At 44.4% G+C, this 15,697-nt stretch overlaps 1 long non-coding RNA gene across 4 annotated transcripts in view; it reads right to left on the reverse strand.

Annotated features, from left to right (window-relative positions):
- Nucleotides 1-547: 547 nt before the first annotated feature.
- The window catches only part of LOC148481920 (uncharacterized), a 50,460-nt gene continuing 35,310 nt past the window's right edge, over nt 548-15,697 (reverse strand). For 2 of the 4 annotated variants that reach the window (XR_015871821.1, XR_015871818.1), the window contains exon 3: nt 8,198-8,284. This is a non-coding gene — a long non-coding RNA (uncharacterized LOC148481920). Of the gene's footprint in view, nt 834-8,197; nt 8,285-9,457; nt 9,626-15,697 lie in introns of those variants that run through there. The other 2 variants (XR_015871819.1, XR_015871820.1) reach the window with 2 other exon arrangements.

Below are 15,697 nucleotides of genomic sequence, written 5' to 3' on the forward strand. Positions count from 1 at the left end.
GAAATCCAACATGTTGAATTTGCCCGATCCCTTGCCCAGGCGTCGGAGGATCGAGGATTTGTAGCAATCCTTCACATGTATGGGGGTCTTAACATCATTGTTTGCAAAATAAAATTGGGCTATTTCTACTAGTAGAAACATAAAATAAATATTTGTTGTAACTTGACAGCACAGTGGCTAGCATTGCTGCTTCAAAGCACTATGATCTTCAGTTTGATTACAAACCAGTGTTCTGCCTGCATGGAATATGTATTGTCTGCCCATGTATGAATGAATAAATGTCCAAAAGAATAACTGGTACGTTAATGGCTGTGATGAAATTGCCAATGATCTATTTGTGTTTCTGTGGTAGAAAAATAGATATTGGCCTCTACTGGGGTAGGAAGTTATGTTCCTGAACAAATAATGATGTGATAGTAATTGTACATGGCTTCTATGTTCAGAAAAGGATTACAGTATAATTAAATAACAATAACATAGAATTGTAGTACAACATCTAGCGATGTACAGTTCGTTTATGCCTGATTTTTTTTTTTTTTTATCACAGGTTATTATTGAGTCCAGATTGTGTTATTTGTGTAACTATTGCTTTCATAGCAGTTGTAGTGCTTCATTAAATATGTCTATATTTTCGGTTTTGTATATTTTTCAGGGATGTATTTATTACTTACATGCTACACGTCTTTTACTAACAGAAAATCAGTTTGTTGATTTCTAGCTAATTCAGCAGAGTGTGAGGAAACACTGCCACCTGGCTGATGTAGTGAACATTTTTCTTCCAATGTCAACCAAAAACTATAGCATTCCATCGATCGTGATAATATCTCTGCATCCTGCAACAACAACACAGATTTAAGTTAGGGAGTGGTATTCATCCGTACTAAGCCTTGGAGAGAGAGAAAGTGTAGAGAGATAAAGTACCAACCAATGAGCTCCTAATTGACATTTTTTCAACACATTTTTGAGACACACATTTTTGTCTTGTTTTTTGTAAGTCCAAAATGGACAAAACATTAAGGCCCCCATTTATTAACGAGTTTTATCACCAAAACGAGTGATAAATTTCACTGTGTACGATAAATGGTGCTCCAGCCAATCAGCTCCCAACTGTCATTTTGCTAACAGTTGACAGTTGGGAGCTGATTGGCTGGAGCACCATTTATCATACACAGTGAAATTTATCACTCGTTTTGGTGATAGGGCCTCATTTATTAACGAGTTTTAAGTGGCCTATTTATCACAATCCCAAATTAATTTGTGGTTGTGATGTGATGATAACAACTGAACTCGCATTGCAAATTTTGTTATTTTCACCAGATTGTATTATTACACACATGGCAGGACAGATCTTGCGAGACTCTACCCCCCCCCCCAGCTTAAACTTTCCTCCGTTCTGGTGACCTCCTCAGTGACCAAGTCAGCTGATGGCTGGCCTCCTGTTCTGTGACCCTGGCCAGCTGATCTTTGCAGTAAACTGAGATGCATCTCAGTTCACAGCACAAAGCAGATGACCAGAGTTACAGGAGAAACATCCTATAAATCAGTTGACTGGGCCACCAAGGACCTCGCTGATCTCCTGGTAAGGTAAGTGTATTTTTTTAATTCTAATTTTTTTTGGGGGGGTTTCCACTGTGATTAGCCTGTTGTCACAGATGTGGTTTGTTGTGGACCCGGACTAAGGGTTCTGGCTGGAATGACGTCTGGGAGGTCTGGGCAGAAACTGGAAGGTCTTATGTAACTTTTCCACATGCAGTCAAGTGGCTTAGAGAGGAGTGGTAACGACTGATACTGGACTCTGGATTTCTCAATACTGGGATTGAGCCGGAATACTGGACACCGGGATTGAGCCGGAATACTGGACACCGGGATTGAGCCGGAATACTGGACACCGGGATTGAGCCGGAATACTGGACACCGGGATTGAGCCGGAATACTGGACACCGGGATTGAGCCGGAATACTGGACACCGGGATTGAGCCGGAATACTGGACACCGGGATTGAGCCGGAATACTGGACACCGGGATTGAGCCAGAACAGTTGGTGCCAGGAGCACTGGAGATGGAAACTGCGCTGGAAGTCAAAGTGTTGAAGAATACTTTTTTTTCCCCTCTTAAATTTAGACTAACCTTTCTATAGATGTTAGATTACTGTTACCCTTGTATCCAGCCCACCTGTGTCACCCGTGTTTATCTGCCCCCTCCCCTTTAGAATGTAAGCTCTAACGGGGCTCTCTTCCCTCATGTGCTTCTCCTTTACTTAATTATACTCTAATTAATTTACAACAGCACCCAACCCTTGGTTACAGACACCGGAAGCAGTATGAGTTCAAATCCCGGCAGCGACAGGAAGACAAAAGCAGAGATCCCGGCAGAGGAAGCCCGACAGCGCTGGAAATCCCGATCGTCCTTAGGTAAGTATCTACTAACCTAACCCCCTAACCCTCCTTAGGGGTGCCTAACCTTAACATCCCCCCCCTTCCCCGCTGCCTAAACCTAAGTCCCCCGGGGGGTCCTTAACATCTAACCTCCCCCCGGGGGTGCCTAACCCTAACTCTCCCTCCCCCTAGCCTATCCCTCCCGAGGGGTTGCCTAACCCTAAGTCCCCCGTGGAAGCCCTAAACCTATCCCTCCCCCCCGTGGCTATCCGCTCGCAGCGCCCGGCATCCCTTCGATCGGGACGCCGGGCACCGGTCTCCCGGCATCGGAAAAATGACAGGTGTCTAGATTTAGACGCCTGTCATTTAACACCCGCCGGGATAAAGCAGTCCGGAAGCCGGCTGTCAGGCTTACGTCAGCCGGCTTCCCGATTGCAACCCCAGACACCATGCTGCTTATCTAAGTGTTATGCAGCAATATATAAATCATGTATCTGTCCTGCATTGTTTGTACTGTTAATATCTGTTTTCTTGTGTGCTTATTTGTTTATGTACTGTGTAAGGCGCTGCGGAACCCTTGTTACGCCATTTAAATAAAGGATAATAATAATAATACTCTATCAGCCTGCAGCAGGATACAGACATCAAAGCACTGGCACTAGCAGACTGCCATGAAGTTCCTTATATATCCCTGGACCGTTGGGGATTGGCTGCTGTGGTCAGCTGGTCTGGGAGCAGCGCTCTGAGTGGTGGAGGAGAATCAGGTGACTGAGTCCAATACGGCTGCGCCATACAAAATTTTTGGCAGTAACTTTGGTGTGCAGAGTACTAGCAAGCTGTGGAAATGTAGAGAGAATAACATCCACTTAGAGCAAATGCATCTTAATGATCTATGCAGTTCAAGTCCAGCACTACAGTTTGCACTGCAAACACTGGAGCTCATTCAGACCCACTCGCTAATTGCGACCGCTCGCTCCCAGCGTATTTAAATTTTGCAAAGTGACATCAAGACAGCCGCTCGCTCGCAAGGCATAAGCACGCCCACTATGTTTTGGCGAGCAATCACTTTGTCAATGTAGATGCCCATTAGCGTGTATTTAGATACCCACTAGCGCCCCTTATCTCTAGGAAGTGTCTTAAAACATTGGTACATCGAAGACCATCGGAAGTGATCGCAGCGCTTGTGGTTGACTCACCCTCCTGCAAGCACTGCGAGCAGTTCAGGCTAGAAAACAACCAAGTGACGTGTTCAATGACGCTACTTTGCTAATTATGCACACCCATTAAACTCCATTCTGGCGGCCAGACATGCCTGCGTTCACAAATCCACTCCCCGGTTCACAAGCACCTTCCCCTGTTACCACCCACAAACGGCACATTCTGTCACTCAAAGTAGCGGGCAGTCTGTGTACTACAAGCGCACAATTCCCCATCGCTGAGACTGACTTGCGCACACGCACTGCGAATTATACGCATGCGCAGACGGGCGACTATAAGTGCGAGCAGCCGCAACTTAGCGAGCAGGTCTAAATCAGGTCCACTGTTCTAATCAGGAATCTGCAGACTTCACAGACAGAAGAACTCTCTCAGGTGAATAATCGGCCTGGAAGGAATAGCACAGTCTCATGCTCACACTGGAGGTGTTGCAGCCTGCACGCTGAGCAGACTTCCCAGGCAAATCAGAATATCCTGACCCACAGAACAGGTGGCAGAGGTAAGTCACAAGACAAACTAATAACATATGAGAGAAATTAATCAGGATTGTGACACCTGTGGTCTATAAGACACACAGGCTGATCACAGAAGTCTGCTCCAGGTTCTGTTTTCTCTGTCAGCAGACAGGGAAGACTGAGCTGGAGTAGGGGAAATGGGGGGAACCCTGCATAACACCATCTACAGATACTGTTTTATCGCAGGGCTCCCACGCAATTTTTTTTTACAATTGCTTTTAGTAAATCTGGAGCAGATCGCATCTCCATTAGCTGTATGGGAAATGCAATCTGCTTAATAACAGAATACAAATTTAAGGGCTTGGAGTAGTTTTTTTTTTTTTTTTTTTAATGAAAATTGTACCAAAAGCCCTTTGATACACTTAAGTGATACTAAAATAATGTAAAAAGGGTGTGAAAACACTCTTTTTCCCATTATTTTAGTAAAAAAAAAAAAAAAAAAGATTGATAAATGGGCCCCTAAGTATCATAAAGTTGACTCTTTTCTTTATTTTCGTGGAATCAGTTGACTCTTTTTATCTCAAACCTAGAATACATTATTGATATGTTTAAGAGGTGGATTAGCTGTATTGTCTTAATTTAAATTAACTTGCCTGTGTGAACTGCTTTGGCTAAATAGAAAATGAATCACAGTTTGCTCATTACACGCTATATAACCTGTGCTTCTCACGTCCTTTGTGTGCCCAGGTCTGACACTGTGAAAATGTTTATTCAATTTGAATTAACTCAAGTAAAACTGCAATTCGGAGAAAGTGAAGGATGTTACTATATAGACCAGAACTATATCACGGGTGGTCTGTATGGTTGTCTTTCCAGGTCAACAGCTTTCCTGAGACAACAATTTGAGGTTTCGGTACTGAACTCACTGTTGAAGGTTTTCTTCCCAGTGCTAGCTCTAAAATAATCATATACCCCAAAATGATGAAATCTGTGGTGTGCATGAAAATCCAGTCTGCAGATGACTTATATGACGACCACATGAACAATGTGTGGTATAGCCACTTGTCTAGATTGCCCAGAAAAGTGTCTGTCCACATTGGAAACACATATTTTATTTGCCAGGTACATTTTAACTGCCTGGTACATGTGAGATAAATTAGGACTAGGGATGGATATCCAAGCCAATGGTTAGCAACCATCAATGTTTCCGCTTCGATGGAAGTACTTTTTCCATCAAATAACCGGATTCAATGGTTGCCCGCCATCGGATGCAGTTTTCTGATGCCCATCGGATGGCTGGCTGTGGGGGATGAGCGCACAACGCTGCACTGCATAGCAGAGGGTGAGCAGGAGAATAGACGGCATCTATTCTCAGTGTAGGGGGAGCCCAGCATCTGGGAGCGTGATGGGCAGCCCCCACAGTGATGTGGACTGGGGTGCGGTGAGGCTCCACCCCCTTTCACAAAGGATCCGTCCCCTTAGCGGTCCCAATTATAACCATCACGATGGTTATACTATTTAATGGTTGCAATGCTACGGATAGTTGCTATCACATTGCTGGATTTGATGTCAGAAGGCCGGTAACTGTTTGATGCCGGGCTTCCGATGTCCATCCCTAATGAGGATTACCTAATTTTCCATTCACATAGAAAAGGTCATAATAGATAAAAATAATCTATAGCTTTTTTTTTCTATAAATGTTAAAAAAAACACAACAAAGAAACAAACAAAATCACCCAGCTGGACATTTAATTTCACTAAACATAAACTTATCCAGCTGCTTATTAACCGGCCACTCTAAAAAGGGCTGATACTCTATGAATTAAATATAAATAATTCTCCACACCCTTATGTGCTATGCTAAACCTCCACTTTTTTCCCAAATGCCTTCACATGCCCTATGAGCAGTGACTTACCTATAATGGGGGCACGGTGTGCGGTGCACATGGTCCATGAGGGCCCACACAGCATATGTGTAGTACAGAAATCACCGGGAACATGGCTGAGGTTACTTGCAACTGTGCCATGGAGAGAGGAAGGGGTCCACACAGAGGTTGCACACAGGCCCCCTCCTCTCGTAATCTGCCTCTGCCTTAGCGCTTGCCACAAAATGCACCATATGCCACTCGGGCCTCCCAAATAGGAATAGTTTTTCCTGTCACAATCCAAATGGGAATATCAAGTAATGCAGTTATACATTTTCAAAGAATATAGCAACCGCATTAATGAATTAACTGAGAGACTACCGTAGTAGCTAATGTTGCAGGTCATCATTGCATATATTTGCACCAGACCTCCAACATCCACAAAAGATATAGTACATCCGTAAAGTATTCACAGCATGTCACTTTTTCCACATTTTGTTATGTTACAGCCTTATTTCAAAATGGAATAAATTATTTTTTGTCCTCCAAAATTCTACACACAATACCCCATAATGACACATGTAAAAAGTTTTTTTGAGATTTTTGCAAATTTAATAAAAAAAAAACAATAAGAAATCACATGTACATAAGTATTCACGGCCTTTGCCGTGAAGCTCAAAATTGAGCTCAGATGCATCCTGTTTCCACTGATCATCCTTGAGATGTTCCTACAGCTTAATTGGAGTCCACCTGTGGTAAATTCAATTGATTGGACATGATTTTGAAAGGTATACACCTGTCTATATAAGGTCCCACACTTGACAGTGCAGGTCAGAGCACAAACCAAGCATGAAGTCCAAGGAATTGTCTGTAGACCTCCGAGACAGGATTATCTTGAGGCACAAATCTGGGGAAGGGTACAGAAAAATATCTGCTGCTTTGAAGGTCCCAATGAGCACAGTGGCCTCCACCATCCGTAAATGAAAGAAGTTCGGAACCACCAGGACTCTTCCTAGAGTTGGCTGTCCGCCTAAACTGAGCGATCGGGGAGAAGGGCCCTAGTCAGGGAGGTGAACAAGAACCTGATGGTCACTCTGTCAGAGCTACAGCATTCCTCTGTGGAGAGAGGAGAACCTTCAAGAAGGAAAGCCATCTCTGCAGCAATCCACCAATCAGGCCTGTACGGTAGAGTGGCCAGACGGAAGCCTCTCCTTAGCAAAAAGCACATGGCAGCCTGCCTGGAGTTTGCCAAAATGCACCTGAAGGACTCTCAGACCATGGGAGACAAAGATTGAACTCTTTGGCGTGAATGCCACGCGTTATGTTTGGAGGAAACCAGGCACCGCTCATCACCAGGCCAATACCATCCCTACAGTGAAGCATGGAGGTGGCTGCATCATGCTGTGGGGATGTTTTTCAGTAGCAGGAACTGGGAGACTAGTCAGGATAGAGTGAAAGATGAATGCAGCATTGTACAGAGACATCCTGGATGAAAACCTGCTCCAGAGCGCTCTTGACCTCAGACTGGGGCGACGGTTAATCTTTCAGCAGGACAACGACACTAAGCACACAGCCAAGATATCAAAGAAGTGGTTTCAGGACAACTCTGTGAATGTCTTTGAGGGGTTTTCCTGGCTGACTCGTATGTCAAAGAGAGGCAAAACGTCATCCTCCCGCTGTCGGATTCTCGTGGGGTTTTGGATCCTATAAAGGTTCCTGCGCTCGCCGCCATTTTCATTCCGGCTGTGGAGAGTGAAGAGGAAGCTAGGGAGGGGCTGTGCTGTTGTTGTCCATAGGAGCTGGCTGTTGCCTATAGGGGCTGGCTGTTGTCCATAGGGGCTGGCTGCTGTTGTCCATAGAGGCTGGCTGGGCTGTGCTGTTGTCCATAAGGGCTGTGTAGTTGTCTTTAGAAACTGTGCTGCAGACAGAAGAGGGGGGCTTCAGTGGCTCCTGTGTCATTAATCAAGCCAAGCGTGCTGCCTGTGTCATTAATCAAGGGGCTGCTGCCTTGTTCAGGGGTGCTCTCCCCCCCCCCCCCAAGTGCAAAAAAAAATATTAATATTATGTGTTGTTTTTTTTTCTGTGTGTGTGTGCGTTAGCCACACTTATCAGCAACGTAGCTGCGCAGGGCTGCTGCCTGTGCCGTTTATCAAGGGGGTGGTGCCTCATTCAGGTGTGCTCTCCACCCAGTGTAAAAAATAAATAAAAATGAATGTGTTTTTTTTTCTGTGTATGTGTGCACGTTAGCCACACTTATCAACAACGTAGCTGTGCCAAGCGTGCTACCTGTGTCGTTAATCAAGGGGCTGCTGTGTCCATCCAGGGATTGTGTCCATCCAGGCCAGGGGCTGCTGTGTCCATCCAGGTGCAGGGGCTGCAGGGGTATTCGTAAAAAATATAGACACTGTTAGTGGAAACGCAGTGTATTCGTAAAAAAGCTTGTCACATTGTAAGTGCAAAAAGCAGTGTATTCGTAAAAAATATTGTCACACTATAATTGCAAAACGCAGTGTACAGTATTTGTAAAAAATATTGTCACATTGTTAGTGGAAAACGCAGTGTATTTGTAAAAAAAATTGTCACACTGAAAGTGGTAGCGCAGTGTGTTATTCTATGCTTATTCATAAAAAAATCTTGTGACACTAAGTGAAAACTTCACAATTTTACAACTTTAATAACACAAAGTTAGCAATAAAAAAATGCAACTTTTCACTTGTTTCCTCAATCATGAATAAATGATTAGCCAATACGCCGACTACAAGACCACAACAAAGTGCTAAATAACGTGCATTATATATTAAACATAATGACATCACAAATGCCTCAGCTGAGGTTCACATAAACATATTTTCAAAAGGTGAAAATAGAGGATATGGTTTAAAAAAAATTACAAAGCAGCTAAGGCCCCTCTACCTGAATTTCAGCGAATCAGAGGGGCAACTCCATGCAACCATATTCCAGTGTGCAGCTGCTCCTCCTGTAGCCCAGGTCAGAAGATGTATAGGGGGTGTGGTGGTATGGACTAAAATGGAGCTCACATCCACTAAAGTGGACAATGAATGCCCAATCTAACAGGGAGCGTAGCTGTAATTTATACAAAACACAGGATGGGATGATGATATAGGCTTGGGAGCTGGTAGAATCTGGGGTGATGTATACATCATCTTCTAACACAATATTAATTTGTCCCGGCTGGAATCCACCATTACAGGTGCCTCTGAAATTTTTACACGTAATTGATGTTAAAGGTCTTTCTCATAGAATTTGTAGTTAATTTTGATGGACATCATCTTTTCCACATTTTGGAGAAGTAGTCTCAGGCCGATCACTGACAAGGTTCCCGGCTGGAGGGTGGGCAGCTCAAGTAAAGCAAAGCTAGTTTGTGCAAGCACCTCCAAATTACCTTTTTTTCCTACCAGTAGTCAAACGGACTGTCTGACATGCCTATTTAGATGCTATCATTAAAATTCTTTAAATAGTCCTCAACCATTCTTTAAAAGGTGACCATATCAGATGGAGTCACGCTAGAGGTGTCATTAATTGTAGCCAATTCTTCTGACCTGACCAGATGTCAAAACATGGTTGTGTTGACTCAACTGCATCACCAGTGGGTGTTTTGAAAGTTTAGTTTTTCCTCAGCAGATGCACTTGCTGGAGAAACTTATGGAGAAGCCATTGCTGTATCACGTGCCACTTGAGCTCTTCAGATCTGTGTCTGTTGGCAAGAAGAAACAACATATTCATCCCTTTTGTGATGCAAATCCACTCCCAGCAGCAGGCATGGTGCTCAAGGATTCTCAAGAAAGACACAACGTAAGACTTAAACCTTAAATCTAAAATATTGCATTTGCTCTGTTCCGCTTGTCCACATATCTGTGCTGGTTAAGTGGACAGTGGGTACAACGGCAGTTTGAAGGCCACTAAGTAACAATGTTTTTTTTTAATGTCCCTCTACAGGTTGGGAAAAAGTTTCAAGTGGAATCTTTGAAAAGGATTATTTAACAGTCAATTGTTTTGGAAAGCACTCTTCCTGGTCCCCTTCTGGGATGAAACTCCACTCATAGCAGCAGAAGCAGGCTCAAGATTCTCAAGAAAGACACAACGTAAGACCTTAAATCTGAAATCTTTAATTTGCTCTGTTCCGCTTGTGCACATATCTATGCTGGTGGACAGTGGGTACAACGGCAGTTTGGAGGCCATTAACTATGTTTTTTTTTAAATGTCCCTGTACAGGTTGGGAAATGCTTTTCAAGTGGAATCTTTGTAAAGGATTATTTAACAGTCAAATGCTTTGGAAAGCACTACTAGAAGTTTTCCTGGTCCCCTTCTGGGATGAAAATCCACTCCCACCAGCAGGCATGGCACTCAAGGATTCTTCTGGAGCAAGGACTGATGTGAATGAGTAAAATATTTTTTGTGAATGCCTCCCCTCCCCTTCTCCCTCATAAATTTACTTCGGAAACAAAAAATTAAATTAAATTTACTACCAATCAACCCTTCCTTTCCCTGCCTTCAACTACATACATAGTTCAACTCGCTCAGGCCTCTTGAATAATAAAAACATTTGTTTTTTGAACTGCTATGTTGGAAGTTGAACTGCTACGTGTTTGTGCCGCCCACTGCTGTCGCTTAGCTTAGTCAGCCAGCTAGCTTGGTGCAAATTATGGGCCTAAAGTGGATGAAAACAATATTGTGAGCTGTGAGCTGGTCAAAATTGACTGGAAACAAGTGGAAATAAATGTTATTGAGGTTAATAATACTTTATGAACAAAAACAGGCCCAAATTATGTGATTTTAGCTGTTTTTATGTGTTTTTTTTTCAAGAAATACAGACTCAAAACAAAACACGAAAGGGCGGTTTTGGCAAAACCAATCTATATCCAAAACCAGAGGAGATACAGATACAAAACACGGGGGTCGGCGCACATCTCTAGTTAGCATTGCTGACTCATGGCACTGGAGCCTTGTGTTCAATTCCAAACAGAGCATCTGTGTGGAGGTTAATTGGCTGCTGTCAAGAAATGGATCTTCCTTCTCCAGCTCTGCTTCTGCAGTGGACACACTGCAGAAGTGTCTGTGACATTTGAACATTCCTAAAGCTGGTCATACATGTTAAGAGTTGGACCGATAAGGTGTAGGGCCAGCTTTACACACCAATGGTTGTGTGGATAAATGTCCCCGATATGAGTCCTTCCTATTTCTGCTAGTTGGTTATGATGAGGATGCTGTGAAAAATTAATTCTAGCCTACATTTTTACTATAATGGAGACTTGGTAGATGTTAAACTATTAAAAGGGGTTATTAACGTTACTAAATTCTTTAATTGATAGTCTGCAAAATGTGTTATTGTTGTGATAGTCGGAAATCAACACTTAACCATAAGAGCTGCTTTCCAGACCGAAGATTTAAACAATATTTTCAATTTTGATATTTTCTCAATTATATGTGAGAGACCCAGAAAAGTCATTTTTAGCATCATTATTGGTTGGAATAATACAGAGTGCTTCACGCGCTATTGGCCCCAAAGTTCTTATAACTTTTAAAGTAATCGACATAATTTAGTGAAATTTGATACAGACTTACCTCTTGTCTGCGTGTTACGCGCTGATATGAACCAGTACACAGCTGAACAAAGCGTATTTATTGTCCAGACATACTGGAAATCGATACTGTACTGGAGTTGATAAAGGTTCATATCGGTACGTAACACACAGACACGATGAATGTAGATGCCTCAGTACACAACACCACTGTCCGAAGCAGGAATACTTACTGCCTAGCAGTGGCGGCTCCTGAGGTGAGGCTACAGCACAGTCTAAAACTCATATAGGGGAACCACACCAACTGCCATCCTCACTGGCATCCTCACTGGCAGTTGGTGTGGTTCAGCTATTTCAATTTTGGACTGCGCTGCTGACTAGGGTGGTGAACAGCTGGCCTGGATGCTAATAGCAAACACTATCAACACCTGCTATGATTTCCTCATGTTTCTCATAGACCAAGGTATGTCTGTGTCACATTTCACTAAATGACGTCAATTATATTAAACTTTGGGGCCAGTAGCGAGTGAAACACCCTATACTATAATCACAGGGGTGGAAATGTGCATTGCCGAGCCCCATTGCAAAATTTAGTAGTGTTGGAATATGTATGTACAGGTGGTATGGCAGAGGTGATGTACAAACCAGCGGATGCCCTGAGGCATCAAACTGCCCAGATGCTTAACCAGTGGAGTGATTTATAGATTGGAGTTGCACTTACAGTTATACACACTGGTTATGGAGCGGAATGAGGAGGTATACAGCACACCAGCCAGTGACTGTATGCGGTAGCTTTGCAGCGTCTCCAGAAAGCGGGTTGGTAACGGAAGTATATCGCAGGTCTCACAGAGCTAAGTGACCGCTGCGGAGGTGTAACATAGTGACAAGATGGCGCCCAGGCATGTGCAGTACTAGGTTCAGCAGCCATCTTGGTTAGGGCGCGAAGCCTTCCTGTAGGATCCAATATGGAGTCTGTACAGTAGCCCTCTCCATCTTCAACAAGTAGGGACCTGGCAATGCCTCTCTAGCTTGCCGTCCCAAACAAAACAACAGGATGTTCAAGGGGAGGGGAGGGGGGACTGATGGCCTGGGATCAGGGTACTTTGGTGACTTGAGTGCTTGCAGTCCCATTCTCAAGTGGTTCACTGTCATTCTACATCGTAGCATGAAAAAATAAAGAATGAAACAGTCTGAAAATAAATAGTTTTTATTTCATTTCCAAATTGAAAAGCTGGATTACTTTATTCTTTATCTTGCCTGTAAATGTTATATAAACTATATAGCGACCATTTTAGCCCCTGTTATTGTTATGTAGTGATACATTTCTCTAGCCAGGCCAGTGTTATAAACCCTAAAAGTTTCAACTTCTTATTGGTGAAATCACACTGGTGTGAATAATTGATAGAAGTACATCCTGATTAGGTTTTGCATAAAGTCTTCATTGACAGAGGTACATAAATAATACAGTAAATGAATATTTACAACAGGGCTCCAGGCAGTTATTAGTAAATGCAAATTGGAATAAAACAGAGATGACGCACTGTCTGTAGATGGCAAAACAGTTTGAGCCATTTAGAAAATAAATTACTTGTTACTCTGCTTCCCCCTAGTGGACTCATAAAAAAAAGCACAGCCTTGCTAAATGTAATGTGTTCAGGTTAAATTCCATCTTTAAATTACCTGTCACAAAGGTTATCCAAATGTACATTTATTTTATTCTCTCCCCCCGGCAACCTCTCCTCTGCTTTTTAAAATAACACAGGTTACATATCAAATTATGTCGTTTTTATACTTTGTAAAGTATTCAATGATACATATAAACATAGATTTCCTTGCATGTGAAAAAATAAAAAACAGAAATATTAAATACCGAATTGTCCCTGCACTAAAACAAGTAAATCTAAATATATTTAATGGAAGCTACTTATTTTAATTTTAACCTCAGTAGAAAGATGTATTTATGGAGCAAATGTCTTGCATCAGAGGCGTAACATGGGAATGGGGGCAAGGGTTCAAAAGTATAGTTTGTGGCTCTCACCTTCTGGAAATTTGCTCTGTGTTTGCAATAATTGTTTATGAGCTTATTGCATTACTTTGTAACATTGTTTTCAATGAGCTGTGCCCAGTGATGCCCTTTCATTGGCTGAATGTTACTATTTAATCTTCTAACATTGGCTTCAGGCTATTAATCTTCATCCACAGAGTATAAAGGGATATAGTAATAACGGGAAGCAATCGGGAAGCTGACTGACTATATACCGGCAGCCGGCATCCCGACTGTCTTATCCCGGCAAGGGTGAAATGCCGGGCGTCTAGATGTAGACGCCCGAGACCGGCGCCCGGCATGGGCGCCGCGAGGGGGAGGGTTAGGTTTAGGGCTCCCGGGGGGGGACTTAGGGTTAGGCACCCCCCCGGGAGGGTTATGGTTAGGCTAGGGGGAGGGAGGGTTAGGGTTAGGCACCCCCCCCGGGGGACTTAGGTTTAAGCAGCGGGGAATAGCCCACACCTGTCCATGAAATAGCTTTTGAGTTGATAGTCCCATTACTTTTGGCCCCTTAAAAAGTGGGAGGCACATATAGAAACTGTTGTAATTCCTACACGGTTCACCTGATTTGGATGTAATTACCCTCAAATTAAATCTGAAAGTCTGCAGTTAAAGCACATCTTGTTTTTTTTTCATTTCAAAGCCATTGTGGTGGTGAATAGAGGCCAAAATATGAAAATTCTGTCAATGTGCCAATATTTATGCACCTGACTGTATATATAGATGAGCTCCGAACATAGGGGATCCTAGTGTTCCCGTCTGATTCAGATCCCACTCCGAGGCCAAACGTCATCCTCCCGACGTCGGATTCTGCAATAAGGTGGATGTGTCCCGACTCCAGACTAGTGGCTGTGCTGTTAAGTGACTGTAGGGGGCACACTGCACGCTGATGTATGCTGTGCTACTCTGCTAATTAAAGTGGCTGTAGCCTGTGTCCAGACTCACAAGTGGCTGTGCTGTTAAGTGACTGTTTATAGGGGGGCACGGCACGCTGATGTATTCTGCGCTACTCTGCTGATTAAAGTGGTTGTGTCCAGACTCCTAAGTGGCTGTGTGTACAAAGCATGCTGATGTATGCTGCGCTGTGCTCCAGCGTAAAAAAAAAAAAAGTAAAATAATATTTTAAAAAATATATTTTGTGCTGTATCCCACTGTGTACTGTATACAAGCACTGTGACTCCTTTGGCCTTAGCCCTCTGTGTATACAGGCACTGTGACTCCTTGGGCCTTAGCCCTCTGTGTATCAGTGGCGGATCTAGGGGGGCGATTAGGGCCACCGCCCCCCCAGCACATTGCTACCTTCAGAGTGACAGGACACTCTGTTTCAGCAATCCTGCTCCCTCCCTCACTGACTGCCAGCTTGTGCCTGCCTGGGGGACCCACCTACCTGCCTTCCAAGGGGGCCAGCCTACCTGCCTGCCAGGGTGACCAGCCTACCTGCCTGAGGGTTCAGCGTGCCTGAATGCCAGGGGAACAAGCTTACCTGCCTGCCAGGGGGACCAGCCTACTTGCCAGATGGTCCAGCATGCCTGAATGCCAAGGGGTCCAGCCTGCCAGGGGGACCAGCCTACCTGCCTGCCAGAGGGTCTAGCCTGCCTTCCAGGTGGACGAGCCTGCCTGCTTGTCAGAGGAATCAGCGTGCCTTCCTGCCAGAGAGACCAGCCTGCCTGTCTGCCTTCCTGCCAGAGAGACCAGCCTGTCTGCTTGCCAGAGAGACCTGCCTGCCTGCCAGAGAGACCAGCCTATCTGCCTGCCAGAGGGAACAGCCTGCCTGCCTACCTGGCTGTCTGCCAGAGAGACCAGCCTGCCTGCCTGCCTGCCAGAGAGACCAGCCTACCTGTCTGCCGGAGAGACCAGCCTGCCCGTCTGCCTGCCAGAGAGACCAGCCTGCCCATCTGCCTGCCAGAGAGACCAGCCTGCCTGCCTGCCAGAGAGACCAGCCTGCCTGTCTGCCAGAGAGACCAGCCTGCCAGTCTGCCTGCCTGCCAGAGAGACCAGCCTGTCTGCCAGAGGGACCAGCCTATCTGCCTGCCAAAGGGAACAGCCTGCCTGCCAGCAATCTAAGAACCAAGTAAGTGGAGTGGTAGCTTTGTCCATTTAGTGTACTCAGTGGGGGCCGCACCGGGTGTCACCCTACAAGGGAGTGACACCAAAAGCCACACACTCCTGCCCGCATCCTCCGCCGCTGCTTTAAATCAAATTA

The sequence above is a fragment of the Taudactylus pleione genome, unplaced genomic scaffold (genome assembly GCF_031769625.1).
Source record: "Taudactylus pleione unplaced genomic scaffold, aTauple2 ptg000556l, whole genome shotgun sequence".
Classification (NCBI taxonomy): domain Eukaryota; kingdom Metazoa; phylum Chordata; class Amphibia; order Anura; family Myobatrachidae; genus Taudactylus; species Taudactylus pleione.